This window comes from Pholcus phalangioides, unplaced genomic scaffold, assembly GCF_987345545.1.
Source record: "Pholcus phalangioides strain wild (caught in Gottingen) unplaced genomic scaffold, Ppha-v1.0 ptg000032l_1, whole genome shotgun sequence".
Taxonomy (NCBI): domain Eukaryota; kingdom Metazoa; phylum Arthropoda; class Arachnida; order Araneae; family Pholcidae; genus Pholcus; species Pholcus phalangioides.
In genome coordinates this window covers 2,496,191-2,503,587 of record NW_028301622.1, presented here as the reverse complement: position 1 = coordinate 2,503,587, position 7,397 = coordinate 2,496,191, and the positions used below count along the sequence as shown (strand labels likewise).

At 36.2% G+C, this 7,397-nt stretch overlaps 1 protein-coding gene across 3 annotated transcripts in view; it reads left to right on the top strand.

The window, feature by feature from the left end:
- Window positions 1–546: 546 nt before the first annotated feature.
- The window catches only part of LOC149066219 (uncharacterized), a 49,486-nt gene continuing 42,635 nt past the window's right edge, over window positions 547–7,397 (top strand). For 2 of the 3 annotated variants that reach the window (XM_089253252.1, XM_089253250.1), the window contains exon 1: window positions 563–658. The gene's annotated coding sequence lies outside the window, so the exon portion shown is untranslated. Of the gene's footprint in view, window positions 659–7,397 lie in introns of all 3 variants that reach the window. The other variant, XM_089253251.1, reaches the window with a different exon arrangement.

The window sequence follows — 7,397 nt, the reverse complement described above, 5'->3', positions numbered from 1 at the left end:
AAGATATTTTCTTCCGAAATTCCAATTAAAAAAATTTTTTTTTTGATCGGGGGAGGGGGGTGGGTGTTTATGGGCCACCCTACCTATGCCCCCCCCCCCTTCCACCGTGTACGTCTCTGATCCTTCCAATATGAGTTAGAATTCAGAGGAATCAAATTCATGACGAATTTTTGCTGACAAGGGTGGGGAGGAAGGGTTCAGCGTTTTGCTGACTTTTCCTGACAAGGGGGGGGGTCAAAAATGGCTAAAAATTTGTTTACGTGATACTTGAACGGCCCCTTTTTGACACTGTTCAATAATTCAACCACTTTGCGTTAACCGCATCAGTCACTTCCGTCTCTGATAATAGATGGCGGAACCAAAACTGCGGAAAAATTTACCCGTTTTCTGCTCTTTAACTCTATTTATGATACTTTCTATTCGATGACATATTGACAGCTTCATCAATCGCCAACTCTGAAATGTGAAAGCTTGATTTTTAATTGGTCACCAAGCTTCCACCCACCTGCCATAGCGCAAACTCCTAGGGGAGAAATTGAGTTTAAGTAGTCTCGCGGTGGCATCGCAACGGACGCGGGAATCATTTTGCTTCCCATTTTGTTTACCATTTTGGTGAGTGCTGGCTTGGTATATTGTAAACAAAACATCAGCCCTCGACGTAAGTGTGGTTTTTAGTCCATTTAATTAGTTTGTGTGATTAGAAATAGGATTCCTCCGACCATTTCACAGCGCGAATCCTTTTCCGTGATCACTCCCTAATGATCCATATGCCTATATATTGCAACGCTAGTTTCATTCCATTGTAATATTCATTCGCGCTTTTCACTTATTGGAGCCTACGTGTCTCGAACCTACGTCTTTGAATCGTTTAAAATAAATCCAATTATTATCATGTATGTTCAATTTAGGGGTTCGAACCCGGAACCTATAGATTCGGAGTCCAGAACCCTGTCAGTATCACCATTTAATCGACATCCGTTCCTCAATTAGATCAGTTTTTTATTAGACTGTCAGTAAATACACCCGCGAAATAGCTGTAGCTGTATAAATTTGGCGATTTTTCGGTGGAAAAGCAGTACAAGCACTCTTCTTGGCACTGCTGTGGTGCCAAGCAGTGCTGAGTCTAATATAACCCCGCGAAATTGAAGTAAAAAAAGTTTTTTTACATCCTCCACCGCACAGCAGTAATTCCATAGAAATTTGAATAATTCTTAAGGCACAAATACGTGAGATAATCCTTAGGGCACACACATATGAAATAGTCCAAAATGCTCGTAATAAATTGAAATAACCTACGCGGAATTGAATGGGTGGTAAAATACTATCGAATTTTGAAAAGAATCACGACAATAAGAAATCAAAATCACTAGAAAAATAAATTCCGAAGAGTTTGAAGTTATTAGGCCTCGGCCCAACAGAAGGTATTTAACACCGTTAAAAATTTTAAAAAATCGGTGCTGAAACGCGACTGTGAGCAGAATATCCTACAACAATGCACGGTGGAAGTGAAATGACGCATATGAAGGTTTTTTTTTTTGACAACTGGCTGTTGCGAAGATATATTTTGGAAAGAGAGAAAATTAAAAAAACTAGGGCGTTCACCCGGAAAATGAAAGGACGTGGGTTCGATTCCCAGCAGGGCCAGTTGAATTTTCCTCTCTTTCCAAAATATATCTTCTTATGGTAGCAGAGAGTGACGTCATCCTTGTATATGGACGCCATCTGGTGGCAGCGTCCGCAGTTGTGAGCTTGGCCTGAGTGTGGTCTGGCCGTCCATGTACGGTCCCTTTCAGTGTACACGAGCTCCAAGGAAAGACAGAGAAATTCAGTGCCTCTGTAGTCTAGTGGTCTAGGGCATCACCCGGAAGTGAAAAGACGTGGGTTCGATTCCCTGCAGGGGCAGTTGAATTTTCTCTCGTTCCAAAATATATCTTCGCAACATCCAGTTGTTAAAACCTTCGTATGGTAGCGGAGAGTGACGTCATCCTTGTAAATGACGCATAGTTCAACGATGTATTAGCGCAGAAAACATTTCGTCTAATCGCTAACATAAGTGCATGCGAATATGCAAATCGGTGGCTGCACCTGTAGGCCGAACTTTGTTTCAGGACCAGGACGTCGCTTCGCTCCTCTGGCCGTTAAAGGGGGCCCTTGCCCCCAGACTGAAATTATCAACTCTGTTTTCACCACAACCAGAAACATGGCAATATTACTTCACTAAGCAGGATTAAAGCCCTAGCAGACCGAGAAGGCAGTATAATCCAGTAAACAAACGTTACCAAGTTGCCACAGTTGGCGACTTTCTTATGAAAATAATTTATTGCTGATTTCAGCTTGCGAATCCCTTTCGCTATGTTACTTGTGGTGAACTTGTCTTCTACTTCTTTATCTCGATCTTCTTTATCTGGTACTGCTTCAGTTTCAGTAACAGTTAGGTGCATTAACTCCTCCTCAGTCAACCCAATATCAAAAGAACTTTGAATAGCATGTATTCACTAACAAGGTACCTCCTGACTTCCGAAACGAAAAACCGTTTTAAACTAATCCAGGAAAAGTGTTTTCATAGTCCAAGCCGTTTTATTGTTCGTCCAAAATACTGGGAGCTTTGGCTTATCCTTCCCTTCAACGCTTGCGAATTCGCAGATTTGAAAATGATGGTGGGCTTTATCATGTACCCTTTCGCATTTGCGCAAAACAACATAGTAAGTCTATCTCTACTTGCCTTAAAACCAGGAGCTCGCTTTCTTCCTGTTGCTTAACTTCTTTGCGGCATTTTCTTCCAAAATAGTGTAGTTTCGTCAGCGTTAAACACCTGGTGAGGTGCATAACCTTTCTCTTTATTAGTTTTCTACAAATTTTTCGAAATTTTCTAGCTGCCTCCTGGTCGGCAGAGGCTTGATCGCCAGTGCTTTTTACATTGCGCAATCCGAATCGTTTCTTAAACATATGAAACAACCTTTACTTACATAAGATTCTGATGAAATAGATGTTTCACCAGCCCTTTCCTTATGGAATAGTAAAATTTTTCGCATTTTCTGTTATAATATTACAACCAATTGAAATACTTTTTTGTGTCAGTCTTGTACTCACAAAAAACAGCATTTTCTGAACGTGAAACACATGGATCCCGTAGGTGCTGCAAAGTTTTGACTGCCACAGGTGCGGCTACAGCTACGGCTGAATGAATTTCAGATTCCATTTTCTTGATATAACTCACCGAACATTCGTTGATTCCGTAATGGCGGACCACAGAAGGTATTGACTTTGCCAAGCAGTCAATATATCAAATTTTTCTTGTCAAGTTTTCATTTTGATTTACCTTTTCAAAGCATTATCAGTAGCACTAGAAAAATGAGCCATCCTAAACAAGCACAACTCAAATTTTGTAAATAAAACACGTGAACGACGATTGCTGAGTATTTTAGAGAAAAATTCCAATAAAGGGAAAAACCGCGAATATGGGGGGCCGACTGTATAGATACAGGACCCTGATTGGAAATGAAGTAGCATATAAAATGAACAATAATAACATGATTTCACCAGTGCCCAGCAAATGTAAGCTTGGCCTGAGGTTAGATCCGACCGTCCATGTACACTTCTATTCAGTGCACACAAGCTTAAAGGAAAGATTGAATTATTCGTTGCCTTTGTAGTCTAGTGGCCCTTTCCAGCTTTGAGATGCGAATGCAAGCCGATCTCCCGTTTGAAAAAGTCTCTCCTCAGAGAGCAGGCAGACCTACAACACAATACAGACATACCATGAAAATTCCAGCATTCCCATCTTTTCTTCAGAAAATGAAAGACAGATGGCAGAATGAGCACTACTGAACAACATAAATACGTTAGGGGCCACACATACACTCAGAACACGCATTCCGGCATGTGGCGATTCGTTAGAAATTCTTCGGAGTAATGTGTATGAGTTGCATGTGGGGTTAAGTAGTAGTGGTCTAGGATACTAACCGGGCAAGTGAGAGGACGTAGGTTTGTTTCTTTGTCGGTTCCCCCCATTTGAATTTTCTCGTTCTTACATCCATCTTTTCGCATCAGCCAGCTTTTAAAGATCTTCGTATTGATAGCAGAGAGTGACGTCATCCTTTGATTAATGACTAGTATACGAAATAGTGATGAAAACGGAAGTATTAAAGGGGTACTACCTGAGAAACAATGATATCCTAAACAAAATAATCTAACAGGAAAAACTAAACGTAACATACTCCATAATGGAAAATTTTATATACCGTATGAGGAAGGGGGGAAAAAAGCTTGCATTTTTTCAATTCATTTAAACACCATGGTAGTAACAAAAGCATAATATCGTCAAAAAAGGAAATATACCATAGCCCTTTTGTCTGTTATAATGAGAGCTCATAATCATGAGGAAAATTGCCATTATAACAGATTTTCTCATCATAAGGGAATGTAAATTTTTTGGTTAGTCAGGATATAAATTGTTGAAAACTGCTTCATCTGCATTGAAACGTCTTTTAGATAATTTCATCCATTGAATGAACAGAACTCTCTAATTGTGAGATTGACTTTTGGTGATTATCTTACATATTTTTCAATACATTTTCAAAGAGATTTAATGCTGAGCAATCACACAAATAAAAAAATTCATGGTTAAATCAATGCTCACTTCTATGGATGCATGACATTGTAATAACGTATGGAATAACATATTTCCACTAATTGAAAAGTTCTGAGTGCTGTTTATTCAGATGTTCAGGAATGTGACTTCATACCATGAGTTTTAATCAAATAAGCCTTGTCAGTGACTGTGGAAACTTAATCACTAGGAAAGACAAAGGTCAAATAAAATTTTTATGTATTCAGTGTGCATAGTAGGAAAGGCTAAAGATAGTAAGTAGCCTAGTAGGTAAAAAAAATAGTTCTTTGTGTCCAGTCTTTGTTAGAAGTAGGGGAAGGTGGAGCGCAGTGGACCACCCCTTAAAAAGGTATTTATTTTTCATTTTTTGAGCTTGATATTTTTATTTATGTTAGGCAATTAAGTAATGAAGGTTTACAACCAAAAAAGTATATGGTCAAAACATATCTTAGCCATTTTTCAGAAGTTTGCTGTTTTCAGCTGCATAATTATTGCTCCATCAATATTTGAGATTTCTTGACAGCAAAGACAGAAAAGATGCAAGAAAAAGTACTTAACGCTGAAGCGTATGATCCTTGTTTACTTTTAAATTTATATGAAATACATCTATTAACAGCAAGTAAAAAATCTTGGAAAAATTTCTTACTCATAGTCTACGTGGGGTACAGTGGACCAATTAAAAACAGGGTAGTGGACCTTATGTTACACTGCTACCCCTTAAGCAGTATATGAATTTATTTGTAAAAATTCTTTATGATTTCAATTATTAAAACCTGACAAACAGATACAAAATGCAAATAGTTGAAAAATATTGTTGTACAATGAATGCTATTTCAAGAATAGGTTCACGATACAATAATAAAATATTGAAATACCGTGTTATTTGGAAATTTGAAAACCACTGTTAAACCTTAAACTAGTATTACATATAATGTGATTGTCAAAAGAAATTACTAAATCGAACATTATCTCAATTTGTTAATTTAAAATAAAGACCAGTAAAATGCAACATTTTTTCCAGTCTTTAAAAAATAGTTCGATCGTTGCGTTCTCATGTGATAGGAAGAATAATATTTTTGAATGTGCAATATCTAAATAAATTATTTAAATTAATAATCATTCTTTTCAACCTATGTACCCATGCATAAACCAGGGTTATTTAACCTTCTTGTAGAGATGTGAAATTCTCGAGAATAATCTTTAGGAGAATATTCTCTCGAAGGATTATTATTATAAATAACTTGAGAATATTCTTACTCTTGATGAGAATATTTTCCTGTTATTTATAATATATAATATCCTTGAAAATATTCTCTGGTAGGAGTACTTTTACAAATTACTGGGGAATATTCTTATCGAAAATAATAAGAATTATTCTCAAGTTATTAACAATATTCATTCCAAAGAATATTCTCCTTGATGAGAATAATCTTCAGTTATTTATAATTGTAGTTCTTCCAAAGATTATTCTCAAGAATATTTGTAATAACATAGATTATAATAATCTCTACAAATAACTTGAGAATAATTCTTATTATTTTACGATAAGAATATTCTCTGGTAATTTATAACAGTAGTCCTTTTCAAAAATATTCTGTCTTCCATCTCTCTTCCCGTCAAGAAGACAGGGAATATTGAAGTTTCTAGCCCACAATGTTAAAGTTTAAAGCAAGAAAATGAAACCAACATGGCTGAATTGCACGACTTGCAAAGAAATGCGATACAGAATTTAAGTGTATGTGCATTGAAGAAAACAACAGTTCTGTATTTTAGAATGAAGGTGATTGTATAAGAATAGCTTCTTTTATCAATCAACTTTGACTTTTGTGCTTTGCTTTGAACTTATTTCTGAAAATTTATCTAATTTTAAAATAATTTTTTAAGGTTTTAATCTAAAGGTTTCTAAAATCTTCATAATCAAATTTTGAAAACCTCACATAATGACTCGGACTCGAACTGAAAGTTGTCATTGGAGGTGGTTATACCAAAAATTGCTTTGTTGTAAATGTTTCGGGCAATGAAAACTGATTTATATTTCATTATATAAACAAAATAAGTAAAAAAATTTAAATTATTTAAAAAGAAAATGAATATTCTCGATTATTCTCTAATTTTTACATCCAATTCTCGTTCTCTGAGAAAATATTCTCACCTCGCATCTCTACCCTCTTGAAACTAAGGAACAAAAATGCAAATGGAAGTCGCATAATTTTAGAATGACTTTTTCTCATACACATTTCAATGTTCTCTTGTTGAGTTTCAACCTTTCATAATTTAAATCTAATTTCCAGTTTTCTTGTTCATCAATTCACACTCAAAACCTGTATTTGTGTTGAAAATATTTATTTTTATTACATGGTCCACTATGCCCCACGTCTGGGACACATTTTTTTTTTTGCTTACAAAATATTTTTTATACAAATACTATTGAAATTAATGCTTTGAGAAAATTCATAGGTAATAAGTAATAGAGGGGTATTCATGATTTTTTTCAGATAGATTGGTTTATAAATTTCAGAGAAGAAAAGAATAAAGTCTTCAAAAAAGCAGTCCACTGTGCCCCATCTTCTCCTACCTGAGACCGCAGGGTTGGGAGGTTTTTGACGGTTTAACCTGTCAGGTCGAACACCTTCAGCTGCTATGCTGTCGTCGTCATTTCCCATCGCTAAAATCAGGAGTGTGTATGCAGAAAAGGCAGATTCTGTGTGTGCAATCCTTAGGGGCACATAGAGATGTAAAATTCTCGAGAATAATCTTTAGGAGAATATTCTCATCGAGAGGAAAATAT